The sequence below is a fragment of the Cavia porcellus genome, unplaced genomic scaffold (genome assembly GCF_034190915.1).
Source record: "Cavia porcellus strain 051 isolate PalLab524CR breed Dunkin Hartley unplaced genomic scaffold, mCavPor4.1 scaffold_23, whole genome shotgun sequence".
NCBI classification, from domain to species: Eukaryota; Metazoa; Chordata; class Mammalia; order Rodentia; family Caviidae; genus Cavia; species Cavia porcellus.
This window is the reverse complement of record NW_026947506.1, coordinates 56,715,788-56,736,914: the sequence shown is the minus strand read 5'-3', so window position 1 is coordinate 56,736,914 and position 21,127 is coordinate 56,715,788. Positions and strand designations below refer to the sequence as shown.

General features: G+C 42.8%; 1 protein-coding gene across 3 annotated transcripts in view; it reads left to right on the top strand.

The window, feature by feature from the left end:
- The window catches only part of Galnt17 (polypeptide N-acetylgalactosaminyltransferase 17), a 461,519-nt gene that overhangs the window by 298,585 nt on the left and 141,807 nt on the right, over window positions 1–21,127 (top strand). The window lies entirely within an intron of this gene.

Here is a 21,127-nt window from a genome sequence, read left to right as displayed (position 1 = left end):
ACTTCTCAGTTGGGGTCATCTCTAACTTTTGATTTCTATCCTTAACCTTGAGATAATAGTATTTTTGTACATCTGTGCACCACACATACACATACACATGTGCACACACACACACATTTCTCTTAAAAACTTTTATAGGAAAAATATTGAAAGATGCATATTCCATTTTCTACCTTGACTTTTCTTTAAATTGTAATCTGGGAATACCCACATCAGCAACACTTGAAGGCCTGGTTGTCACAGTGATCACAGAAGCCTTCTAAATCAGCATCTTTTGGAAGTGCCCAGAAATTTTATTTTTAACAGAATCTGCAGTGGATTCTTAGGCACCCAATTATCAGCATCAATCCTGTCCGATAGAACTTCCCATCATCATCAGAATGCTTCACAATCACACTGTCCAACATATGAGCCCCATGGAGCTACACAAGCACTTGAAGTGCAGAAAATACGGCTAACTGAATCCTTTATTCTGCTTTAATGACCTTATATTAAAGTTTATTTTTATGAAAATGTTTAACCCACTTTATTGAAGTGTGATCAACATAAAATGGTACATATTTAATATATATATAACTTGGTGAGTTTAGATAAGTATATAATCACAAAACCAATCCTACAATCAATGCTGTAAGCATATCCATCACCTCCAAAAGTTTTGGCCACTGTATTTATTATTGTTATTTTGTGATAAGGACATTTAAGGTTTACCCTCACAGCAAATTTTGTCATCTACAACACAGTTTTATTAGCTATAGATGCTGTGCCATAGCTACATGTAACTGATTGCTACTTAGTGGTGCAGAGCTGGATGAAAAATCAGCAGCAATAGCACATGTGGAAGTAGCAGTGATAGTAACAGAAGTCACTCTAGGTATTTCATACGAAGGGATTGAATATGAGGTATTGGTTATACCAGTGCTGAAAGACTGAAAGACCAAAAAAGGTATGATAGAGCAACTCGGGTAATAAAATTGTATAGGAAGCAGCTGGCATCCCTATGGCAGAATTGAAGGAAACAGCGAGAATGTGAACCTAGCAGGTAGCTGACGCATCAAAGCATATTCATGGGAAGTTCTCAGTTCAGGCGGGAATCTAGATGGTTGGTCAGGCTCTTGGTAAGTTTGCAAGTGCTAACAGCATCAGGAGCATCAGGAGGCTGCAGCCCTTGTCTTCCTACACCCTTGAGAGATGTAGATCCCAGCCGAAGGCAGGTGTGCATCTTCTTTTCCTTTCCTGACTTGGAGCCTCCTACCTGTGTCTCCCATTGGAATAGTCTATTTTTTATGACACAGTCTAATCTTATCAGAATGTAATAAGACTAGCAAAGGGGCTTGGAAGATATCTTTGGGGATGCCCTGCTCCCCATCACAGTGCATGATAGAGAATGGACTTAGTGATGAGAGTAAAGACAAATCATGTGTCAGTTTTTGATCAGCATTCCTCTTAACATGTTATATGTATAAATGTATACATGATAACATCACTGACTGAGCTGAATAATACGTTTCAGGCAATGTCTCCTGAGATGACTTGGATATAAACCACCAAATCTTGACTTATTTCTAATTGCGCTCAGCCAGGTTCTATGCAGAACTGTGCATGCATGTGGGGAGTTTCCAGCCCATCCTCGACTCCATATCCTTTGCTGATTGATCTCCATCCCATTGAGCTGAGAAGGCTCCCATGTAGTTGCCACAAGGAACTAAGGGATGTTGTAACACTGTAAAGTTTTTGTGTATTTCCAGTGAAAATTCCACAGCTTTTCTGGGTCTCTATGTCTTTCTATTTTGCTATGGATTAAATAAAACTCTCTGTTACAACTTAGATATAAAATATTCCCCCCCCCCAGAGTCTCATATGTTCAGAGATGGGGCTTTTGGCAGCTAAGTTAATCATGGGAGCGCCGATCCATTGATGAGTTCAAAACTGAGTATCCTGTTGGGAGGTTGAACTTGGTGGAAAGAGTCACTTGGGGTATGACCTGGAAAGGTGGATCATTGTACTCAGCTTCTCCCTCTTTCTATTTTGCTTCTGGCTGCCATGGGCTGATCAACTTTCCTCCACTTTCCTCCACCCGGCTGTGCTGTTTCTGCCTTAGAGCCAACCAGCAATGGGCTAAACCCTCTGAAGCTGTGAGCTAGAATAAGCAAACTATATAATTTTCATATGTCGTGTATTTTGTCCTAGTGACATGAAAGTGATGATACACTTTTTGATCTGAAAGAAGGACTGAGGAGAGTATATATCCCACCTCTTGGAACATAGTCAAATTTCTCTTCTACATAGCACTCAGACCAAGATATTTACTAATATATATCTCAATAAAAATCTGAATTATCTAGGAGAATTTGTGTTTATACCTAGCTTCCATGTTTTTTTTGTTTTGTTTTGTTTTGTTTTGTTTTGTTTTGTTTTGTTTTGTTTTTACAGAAGAGACGCTGAGGCATTGAGACAAGAGCCAATCCAAAGTAATAACTTGGTTGCCTAGCTCATGATTTTATTAAACTATAAAGGAGCAAAAGCATGTCCTCCTTCCTTACTAGAGTCTAGAAATAAGTGTGAAATACAGTGTGTCGGGGACTAGGTTAAGAAAGGATCATGAGACTTTGTATTTTTTGTGTGTGTCATGCTGTTGATGACAGAGCAGTTTTTTCCCTAGATTTTTGATTCCTGTAGCAAATGATTTCTGAGCTGTACTCTTCCTTTGGGGCTTCTGGAAGACATTCTCCTTCTCTTGGAATTACAATATTTTCCCACAGACCTCCTCTCAGGAGGGATACTGAGCGAGGTAGGGTGATTATCTTACACTCAAGTTGCTGGTGAAGCCTGGTTTCTGCCTCGGTAGCCGTGAGGCAGAATAATGTGCACCAATCACAGATGTGCTTCTGGAAGCTTCCTTCATGGACCAGTGGTGACACTGGCTCCTTACCCATTCCCAAGGACTCCACTGCTCTCTAGACTTGCTTTGCATACTTGATTTGGGTTACTTTGGATGCATTTTGCATTTTTATCACTCTGTCTCAAGGCATATATTAAGTACTGCTTTATCCTGCTTCTAGTTACTAGAATCACACAGTGTATGCATTCCCTCCTGAATATTTCCAGCCCTCTGTTTTCTTCGAGTTTTAGCCTCCTAATTTTTGCACAAAGAAGGGAGAGTTGTACAACTCAGGATCATGTCCCTTAAAGTAAAAGGTTTCTGGCTGCCCAGGTGTTGATTTCTTTCTGCTCTGAACCTTTGGGCCCGTGGGAAGGTGTAGGAAGGACCATGTAGATTTCATGTCACCCTTCAGAATGCAAGAGTGCAGGAGTGCTATGGTTCAAGAGGGAGGCCACTGTTCTGTGTCCATCAGCCCCATCCATCTGTGGCTAGGATTTATTTCTCCCAGAGTCTGGCAGCAAGTTTCCTGAACACAAGCTTTAGTTTGACTAGAGATTTTTATTGTCTTCTGCATTTTCATCTGTCTTACATACCTGATGAGAAGATGTCATCTGGTGACTCTGACCAGATGCTCTCTGAAATCTGGACCCCACACATGTTATTCTTATCCTCCTGTTTTTCTGCCTGAACCATTATTTAGGTTCATGCTTCTTACAGATGAGGACACCCAGGATAGATATGTACAAGAAATAAGGGCAGTTGAGTAAAACCTAGTACATTTCCTTTCATGCCTGTAGATTCTCACTTGCAAGGCAAAAATGTAGACACAGTAATACTGAAGATCAGGAAGTTCTGCCATCAACATGATGGTCACACAAACAATAAGTCAGTTCATGTGATGCCGCTGCCACCTGGCATACAGCCTGGATGTGGCTCCGCTGGCAGTGTCTCTGGAGTTTGCCTCAAACATCTGCGCTGGGAAAGGTGATGAGCATGAGATCCTTGGTCATGGTTTCATTCATCTGTTTATTAGGAAGACAGATGTCATTTCTGGGCCAAGTATCAAAAACCCAACAGGACTACTTAGCAATCTGACTGTTATTTGGTAAACATGAAGTATCTCTGCACCTGAGGCTGATTTCCCCCAAAGTAATTTAATTTGTAGAAATAAATGCACTTAATTTGCAACAGTTGGAATTCTTGACTCCATGTACTGTTAACATGAAAGCTGTTTCTCTGTAACACCCTGGCCAGGCCATTGTCAGAGCTCATTTAGTAATAAAAATCACAGCCCAACAACTTATTTTATGACTCAACTGATTGTCTTAACAAAGTCAGTCTGTTTGGGCATTTATCTATCAAAGATTAAAGACCAAACACCAGTGACTATTCAGTGCAGAGAAGGTGATGTATCACTTTGAGTCACCACTCACCTCACCAAAGCTCCTTTCTCTAGGATAATTCAACAAACTACCGAGCATTAGAGGTGGTGATTCTGGGGTCTCTGATGACCTCTATTTTGGGGAGGCACCTACCTTGGTCTCACTGTTTCTCCATGCACAGCTGGGGAATTTGGAATGGAGTCCCAGGCCCTGGCCACAGCCGTGTCCTGGGCACCATATGGGACTTTCAAATGGAAACAAAGGAGGCAACTTTTCAACTTTGGGGCCTTCTCCTCTAATAAGGGGTGCTCCTACCAAGTGCCATCAAAGACAAGGTGTGTGTTTAAAAGAAAATAAATTTTGTGACACAAAAGGTACATTGCCCCAAATCCCCTTCAGAACACGCCCACTCCCTTCAAACACCCTTATCCCATCGTTCTTGCTGCTTTCTGAAGCAGTTCTGGGTGTCTTCCTTCATGAATGTCTTTAGCTGTGTTGTCCTCACTGCCTCTATGTCCTGAATTGATTCAAAATGTTTACTTTTCATGATCCTTTTGCATTTGGGGAAGAGCTGAAAGTCACAGTGTCAGGATCAGTGGATGAGGGGGATGGAGACACACAGTCCTGTTTTCATGGCACGGCCTTTCCGTTGGGTGACACTTGGCAGTGGCATTCTATTTTTCTAAACACTTTTCATGAAGATACTGGAAGAGGACTTCCAAGCCTGTCCAGAAAGTGACAAGGGGGTAAGTATGTTCAAAGTGCGGGGGGTGGGTATTTTGAGGAGGATTGCGACAATGTGTCTTTTAATGCAATTTTTTAATCTAAACATTCATCATATATTCTGATCACCTCTTGTACTACTTAGGGAATGATGCCCAGAGAAAGATGTCTGTACATGTTCAGACACAATTTTTTCTTAATATTTTTAATCGATGGTTGGGTGAATCTGCAGCCAGAGAGCCTGCAAAAGGGAGGGTTGACTTTATATAGCAACAGACAGAAAGTAGGAAATCAGCTGGGAACTGAATGAACATTGATAATTTTGTACAGCAAATACTGACTGCAGATATTCAAGCAAAAATAATTTTGTCCAGTGAACACTGATTACAGGTATTTAAGAGGAAAGAGAAAATTCTAAATACGTTATCTCCATTTTTATGGATCCAGTTGAAACCCTGGAAAGCAGAGTTTTGAGATGCTATTTCAAGCATCCTGCTTCTCCATGAAAGACGAAGCAGCCTCGTATTCCTTCTGCCTGTAAACCAGTAGTGCAGGGACACGGCGCAGTTCCTCCCGCTCCTGGTCTTCAGGAGGGACGGAGGGACCGGGAGCGTGACTTCATGCTTCTTAGTCAAAGTGACAGGACACAGCAGATTGCAGAGCAAAGTGCGCAAAGATATCATCAATTAGCCTAATAAAATTGATTTAAAAGGCTTTAAACTGGAGAGCGAGTTCAGTGACTGTGAAAGATCTTTCTGGTTCCTTGAAGTGATGAAATAAAATGATCAGTCGCCCTTATCAACCTCCTTTTTTGCTCAGGTTGTGGCGGGAATAGCTTCTCCACTGTCAAATTAACCTTCATTTAGAAAAAGGCTTTCTGCAGTGTCTTTCCTGCTCTCTCTGAGCTCCAGGGCTGAGCCTGAGGCTCCATGGCACCCCTTTCCCCTTCACACATGTCCTCAGGTTGAGTTCAGGAGGGAGGGACAGCCTAGAACTAACAGGGCTTCCTGGCTGCCGGTCTTGCAATCTCTGGGCCTTTGCATGGGGAGATTCCCTGGAAGCTGAGCTTTTAAAAACATTTTTTGAATTATAAAAATAGGAAAGATTTTTTTTGTAAAAAAATCAAGCCATCAAGAATTATATAAATTCAAATTTCCTTATCTCACTTCCTTCCTTTGAACAATTTGTATCTAGTATTCCAGATCTTTCTCTTTATATGTTCACAAAGACATCTATCTATGGGCAGAGACACACACTCAGAAATATAAATGATGCCTTTAACATAAAGTTAATGTGCTTTTCCCAACAACTATTTTTATGATGTCTGCAGTGTGCCACACTTTAATCAGTCATATTACCCTGTAGCTTCTTTTTTGGTACTAAATATAAACATTATCAAAGACATATATTCAAAACAGAAGTATATATTCACCTCATTCATTATTATAGTTGTCTTTCTGTTCATGTAGTAAATAGTCTGCTCACTCAATCAACAAATATTCTGTTCATTTACTAAAGAGGTATTTATTGAGCACCTGTTATGTGCTAGCAGTGGTGTAGGGGCTGGGCTTGCAGCAGTAACATGACACATTTTGTCTTTTGGAGCATTTTAATCAGGATCTACTGATGCACACTAGAGCTTTTCTAATTTTTTCTGTTCCAACAGGTACAAAAGTTAATAGCCTTAAGTGTGTATTTCATTACAGAAGTGTGTTTGGGGTTACCGTTACAGAAGTAGAAGTGTTCTTATTCAAGCACAAAGCAAGGCAGTGATATATATATAAGCCATAAACCAGAACAGGAGAGTTGAGCTGCCCATGGTGTCGGCAGTCACCAAAGGGCTGCTTTCTGATACAACACAAGGCTTGGCAGCTGTCAGTAGCTACTTCTCTCCATTCTAAATCGATAGGCAGCCTTCCACGTCTGTGGAAGATGAGTCCCCTCCCCCAGGACACTGAGATCCACACGTGCTTAAGTCCTTTGCAGCAGCTATTCTCATGGAACCCGTGCATACCCTCCTGTGTACTCAAAATCATCTCACATTGCTTATAATTCATAATGCTACGGCCGCACACATCAGTTCATTTGCACGGATTCCATGGAGTATTTAGCACATGGCACATTCAAATTCCATTTTTTGGAACTTTCTCAAAGTTTTTAAAAAATATTTTGCATCCCCCATTGGTTGAATCCTCAAGGGCAGAATGGTGGACACAGAACTCATGCCTGGGCAGAGCTGTCTGTCCTCTGCGCTTGCCTGTCTTAGATTCTTCAAACCGTGGCTGATTGGAGTTAAGAAACAGTAACTGGCCGGATGTGGTGGTGGGCGTCTGTTGTTCCAGCACTCTGGGAGGCAGGAGGGTCACAAATTTGAGCTCAGCTTGGGCAACTTAACAAGACCTTGTCTGAACATAAAAAGTGAAGAGGGCTGAGGATGTGGCTCAGTCCGAGGCCCTGGGTTCAATCTCAAACAAGCGAACAAAACCCACAGTGTCCACCTGCATCCAGGTGGTATAAACAAAAACTTCTTCAGCCCATCACCACCCAGTTCCCTTCACTACCCCATTTTTACCTGAATCGTGTGGTCGGCCACTCTCTTCCAGCCCATGACATAAAGGAAAGAGCCCAACCAACACTGGAACACTTTCAGTGTATGCTTCTTAGAAACCCAATGCGATTGAACCACAAATCTGAAATGAAGAAGCTGAGGACAACCTTCCTATAGTTGGGACTGTTTAGTGATTAGTGTGTCATTTCTCTCTGAATTACTGCTGCTGTCTTATAAAGGTCCATGGAGGCCCTTTGCAGAGGAGACGTTAACTGGAATCATTGAGGAAGAAAGTGTCCTCATCAGGCTCGTTCACTCATTCATTCCTCACCCAACAAATACCTAGAGGGCACTTACCAAGTGAGAGACACCGTGCTAAAGGCTGGTGATGACACACAAGGGAAATAAAAGACAGGCATATTTTACAGGAGGAGGACGAGGTCTTGTAGGTGAATTGTTGCAGTATGAGCTGGAAAGCCAGCCATGCCTGAGAGGCAAGGGACAAGGTTTCCCCGAGTCCCACGAGGGAGACACATCGCCTTTGCTCTTGGTCACTCCACAGCTCCAAGACAGGCCACTCTTCTCCAATAAAAGACAGTGATAGCCCTGAGAAGGTTATTGGAACTGTCAAGGAAGTAGCTTGGAGCAAGGTACAGTGATCTGTGTTCTACTTTTTGAAAATTAAAATATACAGCAGGTATTTTGCAAGTAGATTTACCAGGATGCCTTCTGCCAAGGTTAATGAATCCAAAGCCTCATCAGATTTAAGATCCCACCTGGCAGATGTGTTGAATCCCAATAACTTATAAATTTAAGTTATCAGACTCCAGCAATCAAGCCTGTTTTGTGTGGGAGTTTTTCAGGAATGTGATGCCTGCGCTGCTTGTTTCAATGTGGAGAGAAGGAAAATCACTCCACTTCTGCTGAAGTTTGGGTCCCAGTGTCCCCAGAAACCCATGTGTTGAAGGCTTGGCCCAGGGCCTGTGGCACTATTGTTAGGTGACAAGCCATTAGCAAGTGGGGGCTAGCAGGAGAAATCTAGGATCTTGGGGGTGCACCCTCAAGGGGGACATTGGGACCCCGGCCCCTCCCTGTCTCTCTTTACTTCCTGGCTGCTCTGCGGTAATAGGTCTGCTCTGTCATTTGCTCCTGCCATGAGACACCATAGCTCATTGAAAAGAGATGTTTGTGGTAATACTGTTTGGACAATTAAATGCTTACATCATGTACTCTGAGTCAATAATTTAAAGATAACAATACACATTGTATTAGCCATTGTTACCATCTTGTCTTGAAATTTTTTTCTCTTTAAAATAAAGAAAAGAAAGTCTCATCTTGTCTCTTGCCTGTGGAACTGACCCTGCCATAGTTCCCATCTGGTTTATTTTCTCCTAAAATATAAAAGAGGGGCCAGGAATTTAGCTCCGTGGCCTAAGCACCTCCCTGGCAAGCATGAGGCCATGAGTTTGATCCCCGGTACCACCCAAGAAAATACATATCTCTCTATATAATTTATATAGCGATGTATAAATTTTACATATAGGAAATGAGGGATGCATTGTCTTCCCTGCACACAAAATGATAAAATTGGAAGTGGTAGGAATAAGTTTCATGCCTGCAATTCACATTGTTTTTTCTCTCTCTTTTTCTCTGTGTGTATGTGTGGTAATGGGTATTAAAACGAGGTCCTTTGCACCAACCTGCATCCTCAGCTCTTTTGAAAATTATTTTTACCGAGACAGGCTCTCTCTAAGTTGCTAAGCTGCCAGGGCTGGGCTTGAACTTTCTGTCCTCCTGAGTTCACCTCCCCAAGTTCCACGGCACCAGCCAACGTTCACTTTTTGGAGACCTGCCCTGCCTTCATCCTTTGCGATTTCACATTTGTAACCTATGCGGGTAGCAGAGGCTCTCCCCATGCCAGGGGGAAAGTCACTTTCTGCCCTGGGCTGCAGTTAGTGGAGCTCACACTGTGGAGACTCAGTTAACTTCTAGAAGTTTCCTCTATTAGCATCACAGTAGCCACCTCCCTTTCATGAGGGTGAATATTCAGCAGGGTGGGGGGTCACAGGAGAAGGAAAGCTCTTGGAGCCTGAGGACTCCCTCTGATTTTCAGCTCCATCCTTGATGAGCTATGTGATTTTGTGCGGGTCTCTTAAATCCGCCTGACTTGGGCTTCAATTTCTTCATCTCCAACATGGCTAATTTAAGAGCTGCACCTACTTCACTTGGAGTTTGTGAGGATCAAATGAATTACCTCAAAGGCTTCATTTATCAATTACAAAGCTCGGTTCAACTGTGGTGCATTTAGTAATTTCCACCCCTGTAGGATCAGGGAACAGCTGGCAAGGTGCTAGAGACTCACCGACTGCGGTTCTTGCTGCAGATCCAACCTGCCTGCCTCTTAATCTCTTTTTCATGTTTCCAGTTTTTTTTTTAATGCACTAAGATGATTTCACTGATACTCCTTCCTCTTTTTCTTTTCAATTATGTGCAATGCATGTGATTTGCTTGCTGTGCTTTAAATTCCAAAGACTGTATGTTTCACTTCTAAAAGTTTTGTTTGCATTTTTTCACCCCCTGATGCCTTTGACCCAAACATCAGAGTAAATCTTGATACAGGATTGGGCTCCTCCTCCTCCAGCTGGACCAGAGAAAGTGGTGATAAGGTTATGGTCTGTTTCTGGTGCAGTAGTTGTTATGGTTTGGAATGGAAATGTCCCTCTAAGATTCTTTGGGAGGTGATCAGATCACAAGGCTCTAAATTCATCTGTGATTCATCCACAGATGAGACCATAATTGCATAGTGCTGTTGAAGGGTAATGGAAAATGGAAGTGGGGCATGGTTGAGGGAAGGAGATCATGGGGTGTAAGCCGGGGGACTGTATCGGGTATCTGGCCCCTTCCTCTCAGGTCCTTTGTATCAACTTCCTGGTTGCCATGAAATGAGCAGTGTTTCTCTGCTGTACCCTTCTGCCTCATTACCACCCTAAAATCAATGGGGCTGGCCGACCGTGGACTGAAACCGTGAGCCCAAATAAGTCTCTCTTCCTTTACGTCGTTTGTGTCGGGTATTCGGTCACTGTGACAGAAAGCTAACAGTAATGTTGGCCTCCAGTTCTCGGAGAGATAATAATAAAGGTACACTGCTAATTAACACTGGTCGGTCAAACAGTAATGCTTAATGGTGAGATATGGATGGTGGTTTTATGTTACTGATTGTTGTGATAAAATTAATAGCTCTGAAAATTGAGGAAACACCTGCTCTCTATAATGAGAAAACATTAAAGCCTATAGAGGCTCTTTTGTTTTTCATAGACTCTTGTCCTTAAGTTTTTGACCTCTTGTTTTTGTCTTTGATCATTTTGAACACTTTTATTTCACAGTCACTATCTAGATGTTATACTTTCTCAAGTTCTTGGAGTTCTGACCTTAATGTATTTGCTCACTTTTATTTATGGTCGATTATTTTCTCTCTTGGAGGCTGAGGCAGGATTGCAAGTTTTAAACCGGCCTGGACAACTTAGCAATTCATCCAGACCCTGTCTTGGAAGGAAGGAAGGAAGGAAGGAAGGAAGGAAAGAAAGAAAGAAAGAAAGAAAGAAAGAAAGAAAGACCTAGAAACGCAGTCCAGTGAAGAAGCTCTGAGTTCCTTCTCTACTACCATAAATGAAATGTGTATATACAGTGTTGGTGATTTTCCCTTACGAGCTCACCTTCAGTGGCCTTCTAGCTATGGAATTCTAAGTTGAATGTGGGTCTCTCCAGGGAGGTTTTCTAGGCTTGGGGTTTCCTAACTACGGAGCCAGTATACATTGACCTCTCAGGTCCTCTTGTCAAGTCATGACAAACTCTCGGGTAGAGAAATCATCTACACCCAGATCTCAAGAGGAGACAGGCATGTTTCTCTGCGCTTCTTTGTAATTTCTAGAGTAGATTTTCCAAATGCAGGCAGTGTAGTAATCACCATGCCAACCATCAGGGCCATCCAGATTTGTGTCTTCTCAGCTGTTTCAGAGCCAGTGATTTAAATCTGAATTTCAGGTTTCCAATTCTCGAAAGCAGAAGCTGTCACTCATCTCAGAACGCTGCTGTGAGAGTCAGATGGGACCATAAATATGTGTGAAGCTTCACACATGTCCTGTGCCCAATGCAGGAAGTGGTCCCTGCATGGAGCTGTTCCACTCCCCACATTCTAGAGGGCACCCTCAGACCCCGAGGGCTTTCTAGTTTTTCTGCCTGATAGGGGCTCCATGCTTACATTGTGGTGGGCTGTTAAGCCACTCATGAGTCCACTTGTTTGCTTGTTAACGGTTGCCTGCCTTTCAAGAGTAACAGACCTGAGATTTCTGTTTTTATTTATTTACTTTGGTACCAGGAATCAAACTCAGGACCTCACATTTGTCAAGCAGATGCTGTGCCACTGAGCTGTATCACTGGCCCTGAGATTTCTGTTTTTATCTTTTTTTTTTTTTTTTTTAAGTCTGCCCTAAATTTCAAGGTCCATTCTCTGGCTTCTCAGCCCACAGCAGGAGAGAGACCTAAGCTAAGAGAAGCAGGCTGGGACTGTTTTTCCATTGATAATGAAAATAATTTTCTACCACTGAAGAAAACACAATAAAAGCCATCTCACATAATGGCTTTCATTACACATTCCTTAGTCTTTTCTAAACAATAGGTTATTAGCCGTATGCAGTCGGGGTAAAACTAATTGTTTTCCCTATTTTTTCAAATAAAGAAACTAGTCGTACACAATGATTTCTTAAGGATGCTTTTAGTGCTAATATTCTATGAGTGGATTTAGTTGAAAGTGGTGTAGAAGAGTTAGAAGTTTGTGGAGGCTGGGAGACTTAGTGTTTTGATTTTGAGCCCTTGAAATTCGTTCCTATCTCTCTGTAACCTCAAATGACAATGCCAGCAACCTTTCTTATGCTGTTTTGCACAGGAATTACAGAGGGTTGCCCTTGCTGACCCAGGTCCCACCACCTGTCCTTTGTTGCCAGGAGGGAGGAGACAGACTGACCACGGGGTGAACTTCCCCAATTATTTTTTCTGTAATTTAGAACAAAGCATTTCAGCCCTTGTGTTGCTCCTTTGTGAAGAGACTAACACGGGGTGCTCCCTGCACTGTTACCATAAAATAGACAAGCTTTGGAAGCGAGGTATCTCCCAGAAGTGGAAAGGAAAGATGGTTTCCTTGGGGTCTTATATTGTCTATATCAGATTGCACAGGAAAGAGCTAACAATCCTAACTACTTTTCCCTTTAGAACAAAACACATGGCTTTATTGAAGTATAATTGATACATCTAATATATCTACACATTTAATGTATGCATTTTGATAAATTTGGAAATATACATACAAACCCAGGATCAAGGTAAAAACGTATCCATCACCTTCAAAAGCATCTTCATGTCCCTTAGGGTTTGGGCAAGGGGGTTGTTTGGTTGGGTTGGTTTTGTTTTTGCACTGAAACCATAGGATGTGGGAACTTGCTGGCTTTCAGAAACTTTGATTTGTGACGTGTGGCTCCTGGTACCTAAACTGTTTGTACAGCGTGGGTCACGCTAGCCACTTGCATTCCTTCCTGATAGTCCTCCCAACAAATCCTCGATACTGAGCCTCTTATGAGTGTGCATGTTACACATTTCACAAATGTCAGAACTCATCGCTGGGACTTAAGCATCTTCTATGTGACTGCAGTGGAAAAAGACACTTGACAGCTGATACCTGTGTCCCATGTGCCTTCCCTTTGCTGATTTTCCTGTGTATCCTTTTGCTGTCATGATTCCTATCCATGAGTGTGACTCTGTGTTGAGTCCTAGAGGCCTCCTAAGGAATGAGAAGACCTGGGAGTGGCTGTGGAGACACCTCAACCCAGACCGTCACCGGATCTGAGGCTTAAGTACCTCAGTCCTTAAGTACCTTGGTATCCAAGGAAGATTGGTCCCAAGACCCCCACAGGTACCAACATCTGCTCGAGTCCCTTAACACCACATGGCATATCTGCATGTAGCCTACTTGTAGTCTCTTACTTAATTTTGATCATCTCCAGAGCCCTTACAATGCCTACTACAATGGAAGTGCTTTGTACCATACTCTTGTTGTTCAGGGAATAGTGACTAGAAAAAAAAGTAGGTATTTTGAAATGGCACTATTTTTTAAAAAGTATTTTCTGCCCGTGATTCATTAAATCTGCAACCTTGAGACACAGAGGGCACAGGATAAGGCTGAGCCACAGGACACCCAGAGCTCTTCCCACCCTGCTGGGGCCTGGAGCTCAAGGGCTCAGCGTGCAGCCGTGTGTGCAGGCTCTCAGCAGGTCTGTGTCTTTGAGAAGGAACAGGAAGTGACTCAGGCTAGAGGAGCTGGGAAGATCCCCACCCCCGAGAAGAAGGGATGGATTCTGCATGCATAGGCATGTGCTGATGTCAAGGATGTGGGAACTTGCTGGAACAGAGAATCTACTTCCAGAAGCCAGAAGCTGGGAGAGGAGCAGCCTCTCCTAGGCCTGTGTTACTCCATTGTAGTGTGATTGTCCCTGTGCCAGCCAAGACTCCAGAGGAAAGGAAATGAATACAGAAAGGTCAGGTGGGGTGGAAGCTCTGCAGGCCTTTAAGCTGTGAGAGAGCAGGGGTTCAAGTCTAATCATACCACCTGGATTTTTGCTGGGGAAATGGTTTAGCTGTCATCTGTGCCTCAGTGTCTTCGTCTTCAGTAGCTGAGGTTATTAGAAGGATATGATTGTTCCTTCAGTATGGTATTTAAAAATGCCAACAACTGGATGGCTTATAAACAATGAAAATGGACTTCTCACCATTCGGGAGGTTGGGAAGTCCAAAGTCAAGCACCCTCTAGCTTCAATGTTGGGCAAGGCCCACTTTCTAGTGCATAGATGATGCCTTCTGACTGCCCCCTCACTGGCTGCCCCTCCACTGGCCCATTTTATAAAGGTCCTGACCCACTCATTCATGAAAGCCCCATCTTCCTGACCCTGACTACAATTTGCAAGGCCCCGACCTCCTGGAGCCATCACCATGAGGATTAGGTTTCCACATATAAATTCTACAGGACACCAATGCTCAGGCCATAGCAGAGGATTGTGAAATAGCATCTGTAAATCCTCACACTTCTCAAGCACAAGACAGATGTTAGCCATCAGGGCATGGGTGGCAAAGCAGCTACGTTAATGGCCCTGAAGCACCTGCCCTCCAGCTGGCAGCTGAGGCTGCTTATGGCAGACAGAAGCAGAGGGAGCCCCAGGGCCGAGAAAAGCCAACCAAAATCACAGCTGCACTGTAAGAGGGAATCCTCTGGGATTCCCTCTGCTTTGGATTCCCCTCTTGGGAATTCCCAGTGGGTCTGGACTTACTTGTGACTCTGGACTTGGATTTTTCTGGCTTGCTCAATGGAAAATGTGTGGAGAGTCATTTTCTAAACTTGGAATCCATCCCTTAGTGGGAGGCCAGCTTCGTATGTGTGAGCCCCCCCAGCTCCATCCCTGCCAAGCTCACCCCCCCCACCCAGCCAACAGAGCTGCTCCCAGGTGTCACCTGCCAAAATTGTGGTGAGGGTCCCATTGCCTCTTGGCTTCTTATTGCTCTGCTCTTTTGGATCTAGTTTGATAAGCATACTTTCAGGGAATCACAGTGTATGTCAAGAAAAATTAAAGTCCAAAGATGCTGCTTCTGAGGTGTGAGATACGGTTCCTTCCACCTGTAGCCCCCTCGTTGCCAAGAGCCTTGGGTGGACCACTCGTGACTGGAGAAGGAGCAAGATGGCAGTACACTTGCCAGCATAGAGCTGTGGGTCATGCATACTCTTGTATCTAATTGAAAGCTGCTGTGCTGAGATAGTCAAAGAATCTGTCGAAGGACACAGCAGAGCTCACCCCATGAAGTGGAAGGAGTTGAGAAGGAGCTGACAGGACGTGGCCTAGACACTGCGGAAGAAGCAAAGATATTTTTCAGCCCTGGAGTGAAGAGCAGAGGACTTGCAGAGTGGCATATAGATGCAGTGCAATACAGTTCATAATTCGAGATGGATGCATATGTGTCATTTGTAGGAAGGTGCCTGCATCTTGAGTCTGTAAGATAAATGAAATAAGTCAGACAGAAAAGGTTAAATATTATATGGTTTCTCTTATATAAGAAACCCAAAGTATAATTAATTTAAAGAGAAAAATTTAAAAAGGCTAATAGGATCGTAGGACTTATGAAGATGGGAAGTTGATCTAGGGATGGGAGAAATGAAGGGAAGAGAGGGGAAGCGTAAGTAAAAAGGATCAAGATGCGACATGCATGTGTACCAGTGCCCCTGATCCACTGTGTCCTGCAAACGTGTATGAATTCAAACATTTTTAGAAAAAGAAATTTGGAAGGGTTAACCAAGGGCCCAGTCTCAGCAAGCTTTGAATGTTGCCCTAGACAGTGATAGCGAACCTTTTAGAGCTTTCTGGTAACGGCCACCCGCGGCATACGTGCCGTAGGTTCACACCACTGCCTAGGAGTTGGGATTCATTAGGCGGATTCTGGGCCACATTGAAAGCACTGGCGCTCAGGACCAGCATTCTGCAGGCTATCACCCTTGTGTTTGGGGGTCGCTGAGATGAAGCATTTTGAGCATAAGATAGTGTTTTGCTCAGAGCCAGTGAGTGCTGGGCCTGCAGTCAGCACACTGCCTTCTCTTCTTAGGAACAGATCCCCTTAAAAAGGACACTTTCATTTGGGGAAAAGACAGCACAGGTCTTGCAGAGTGGTGCCTAATTACACGACGTTCATTCCCTGCCTCATTATCAGCAAACCAGCCTTTCCATGAAATAGCTACCACTCTCATTTATGCCCTTGGGTCAGGAAGCCAGTCAGAAGATACGCGTGAAAAACAGCTTTGTTCCTGAGATGCTGGGAGTTCACATTCTGTACCCCCATGCCCATGAGGTCTCTGTATGCTGTTATCTTGGGGAGAACAGCCACCATCCAGCCTGTTTCAGACTGTCTTGCTGATTTTCCAGGAAGTGTCAGCCTTTCCGGAATTCCAGAGGTTTCTAGGCCTGTGTAAGTGGAGAAGTGGGTGGAGGGAAGGATGGGTAAGAACAGCAGAAGAGCTCCTAATATGAATTTGATTATAATATTCTGTAGAACGTAATATGTCTTACTACACCAGACGTCTCATTCATTCATTCATTCATTTACTTACTTTTTGTGGTCATAGGGTATTGAACCCGGGCCTTTGCCCTGAGCTACATGCCCAGTCCTTTTTATTTTTTATTTTTTGAGAAAAGGTCTTCCTAAGTTGCCAAGTTACTCAGATTGGGCTCAAACATGCAATCAATCCTCCCTCCTGCCTCAGCCTGCCAGAGTGCTGGGATTAGAGGCATACAGCACCACATCTGGCTCTTCTTTATCCTTGAGTTGTGTCAGAAAAAGTCCTTTCCTGTTACTCCAGTTTGATGTATAATCAAGCTCATGGATAAACAGTGGTATGCTCAGGCTCTGGAAGAATTCATTCTGTGACATAGGTCTCCTAGTAGAACCAAAGAGGAGATTTAGAGAGAAAACTTGGTAGACTCTCCCTGCAAAAGTACCCAGAAAAGAGTGTGTGACTTTCTTAAATGTACTCTGACATTACTGAGTAATAACCGCTTACAAAACACACAAACACATACACAGTGTCTTCTTGTGAACAAAACCCAACACACTTTAAAAACAGGAAAATTAGAATGTGGTTTGAACAAAATAGTTTTGGCTTGGATGAATTCTGCCCTAATTTGAAATTCAGAACAATGATTGCTAGTGTGATATTTTAAAAGAAAACTAAGGAAAACATTTTTAAAGTATAAACATCAATAGGTTCATGGTAAAGACATGATTAAAAAAAGTTCATAGAGGAAAATAAAAATAGCTCACAACTTTATAACACAAAAATAATATTTTACAACATTTTTCTCGTATTATTTTTCATTATACTGTGTATGTTTAAATAAAGGAATCAGACATTGACACAGTTGTATTCTTACTTTCATATTAGTATGATAACATGAAAATTTTCTTGTATCAATCAGTATTTTTAAATGATGTTTAATAGCTGTATACATTTGATCATGCCAGATATACCAAATGAACTTAACTATATCCCTACTGGTGAAAATTTAGATTACTATGGTAATATTTTAATACACAAAGTTTGCGTTAAAATCGCTCCCCTTCTCCACTGCTTATGAGATTTTCTCTACATTATGCTGTATCTAGAAGGTGGAATCTCTGCTTACTCTCATTGAAATGTGAGGAGCTTATTGAATCTGTGGGCTGATGTATTTCCTCAATTCTGGGGCATTCTCAATCATTACCTGTTAAAATTTTGCTTCTAACCCGTTATGGCTTGGATCGACATGTCCCCACAAAGCCTCAGGTAGTCACAGGGGCGATTTCCAGGGAAGGCTGGATCTAGAGTGTATGTGCTGGGATCAGGGTGTGTGATTACTAAATCAGTCCACTGATTGGTTTGGTATAGCTCTGGCTAGGATTAAGGATGTGCATCCAACTACCACCCTAAAGCAAGTATCCTGCATAGAATATAAGGGACAGGAAACATGGCTATGGAGTGTTTTCCCTCTGTGATGCCTCTCTGTCGTGCCACCCTGCCTTGGAGCCAGCCAGTTATGGACTGAAATCTCCACAAACTGTGAGCTATAATAAAGCTTTTCTCCTTTAATGTTGGGTGTCAGGTATTTTGTCTCAGCAACAAGAAAAGTAATTAACACATACCCTATTTCTTCTCACCTGGAATTTTGTAAACCTTATCAGGCTATTCTCTATACTAGCTACCTTTTGAAATATATTTTCCATGCTTTGTCTCTTTGTCCTCTGAACAGTTTCCATTAAGAATTTAGGATGGAAATGATTCTGGATAATTTCCTCTGGCTTGTCTTCTAGCCCAGTAATGCTCTCTTCAGCTATGTATAATTTGCTGTTAATCTATCCATGAATTTCTTAATTTCAGTGCCTAAACTGGATATTTCCCTTTTCTCAAACCTGCTGTATCAGTTTGTCATTTCCAGTTATCTGCCAAAAAATTTTAAGCTTTCTTCCTGTCTCCTTGAGCATAGTAGAGGATTCTCTGCAGCAACTGTCTGATTCTGTGCCGAAACATCTGCATCCCTCTTCCTGTTGGGTTCTTTCCACAGGTCTACGTGTGCCATCTTAACTCTTGATGCTTTTGATAATTTGTAATTGTGTTTTATAGATGTTAGATACTTCATTTGAAAATTGCTTATCAAATTAATTTGGAACCTAGGATAATGTTATATGCAATCAGTGAAAATTTTGGCTTATTTCTGCCAGGAGCATGGGAATGCTAGTAATCTAAGTCCCATTCATGAAAATTCAAGGTTTGAGGTTCTCTAGAATATCTAGAGCAGGGGCCCCCCAGTCCAGGAGCCCCGGATTAGTACCAGTTCATAGCCTGTTATAAACTAGGCCGTAGACCAGAAGGTGAGCCATGGGCAAGCGAGTGAAGCTTCCTCTGTATTTACAGCCATGCCCATGGCTCATACCACCACCTCTTATCGAGCAGGAGCTTGGACCCCACTGTGCACTGTCTAGATTGTGTACTTTTGATCATTCCGCCACCACCTACTCCCATCTATAGAAAATTGTCTTCATGATACCAGTACCTGGTGCCAAAAAGACTGGGACTGCTGATCTAGAGGAAATGCAGTAGACTTCATGGGAGCTCAGGTTACACTTATTCTTCAGGGCAGACCTTCAGTGTCCTAACCAAAAATGGCAAGTGGTTTGCCGGGAGACACATCATTAATACATGACAAGTTCAGCATTTAACCTTTGGGTTTTTGTGATTGTTGGTGCTGAGGATTGAACCCAGGACCTCGTACCTGCCAGGCATGCTCTCTGGCACTGAGTTACATCCCAGCCCTTTCTGGGGTTGCCAGCAATACTGCTCAGCCTCAGTCTCCCTTTTAGGGCACAAGCATCCCTGGGGCAAAAGCAAACCCCACACTGTTCATCTTTTTAACTCTGCTTGGAATCAAGTCAGTCATTCTCATTTTGTTTGTCTGTAACTGTTTCATTAAGATTTTAAAAACTTTTTCCTTTAGTTGTTTCTAGCTGTAGAATTGGTCTAAATCACATAATCTTACGTTCTTAAGGCAAGTATCATTGTTAATTTCTTAGGCTGTATCCCTAGGAGCAGAATCCCTAGGTCTAATGCATGTCTATTTTTAAGATTCCTGGGATGGATCATTCATCAGATTACTTTCTAGAAAAGTTGTTTTTCTTATGTGAATCCTTCATTCCCTTTTTTCCTGCTAGTTTTCTATGAGTATCTTAGAGACTGTTCTTCTAAAACCTCTAGCACGTTTTCAATTTTAGTCAGATATTTTTTAAAGTGACTTTCTCTGTAGCTGAATTCAACTTGCTCTCTAGTCCCCATTTTTACTGATGATAGAAAAAAAAATTAATCTTTCTTTGTTTGTTTCAAGGCGGTTCAGTTTCTTCCAATTCAAAAATTCCATCTCCTTTGGAACATTGTTCTGTTAAGTTAGGATTTAAACGTACTGTTCTTTGTCAAGGCTGCTCTGCTCCCTAGAACATTCTTCCTTTGCCTCCTCCCATCCCGAGGACCCAGCACCTAGGAGAAGGAGACAGGTTCTCCTTCGGGACCTTCACCAACTTGTGTCCGATCTCGTGATCTTGAGAGCTTTGTCCTGTCTGCATTCAGAACCGGTTCTTTGGTCCTGAGTCCTGGGCACATTATCCACTCATCAGTTCTCTCTCATCTTCTCTTTCCCTTATGAACCTATTCGGTGTTTTGTCACCCCTGCCCCTAGGGTACCCCCGCAACTGGAGGATTTCCTGCATGCCAGGAGCTGCCTCTGGGCACTGAGGATATTAGTTTAGATCATCTTTCTGCCTGAATATCACTCCACCATTTTTATTCAGCTGCCTGGGGCAAGATATGTGCTTCCTCCAGAATGTTGGGTGGGAAGCAAAAAATCCTTTTCTTTTTCCATGTTATCCTCAAGCCTATTTGCAGAACCTCTCTCCATGCACATCTATTTGAATTCCAACCTGAGTGGTAGCACTGGGCTCAAACTCCTGGGAGAAGCCTTCCCTTGATCTGTCTCCTTCACCCCCAACTTCAGAAGAATTAACGTGGAAACACCGCCATACGTCAGTGATTCTCAACCCAGGTTAAACTTCAGAATCAAATGTGAATGTAGGCGCATCAAATCAGATCTGGGAGTGAGCTTGGGCATAGGTCATTTTTAAAGTTCCCTGAAGGAATTTAAGGTTTGCCAGCCTGGAAACCTACAGACCTGTCCCAGCCTGCATCCTCTGGCTTCACCTTGAGGTCATCCTTGATATTTAAAGGTAGGGTTTTAGAATCTAGAAATGCTTTTCTCTTTTGGGTGTCTGGCACATGCACTTGAAATCCTAGTTAGCTTCAACTGCTGGTTTTATAGTCACAACAAATAACGAACATTTTCTTCACTTCTTTCAGCCCAGCTCTGACAGTCTGTATCCGTGTAAAGGCTACAGCTGTCTCAGGATGACATAGAAAATCCAGACTAGAAA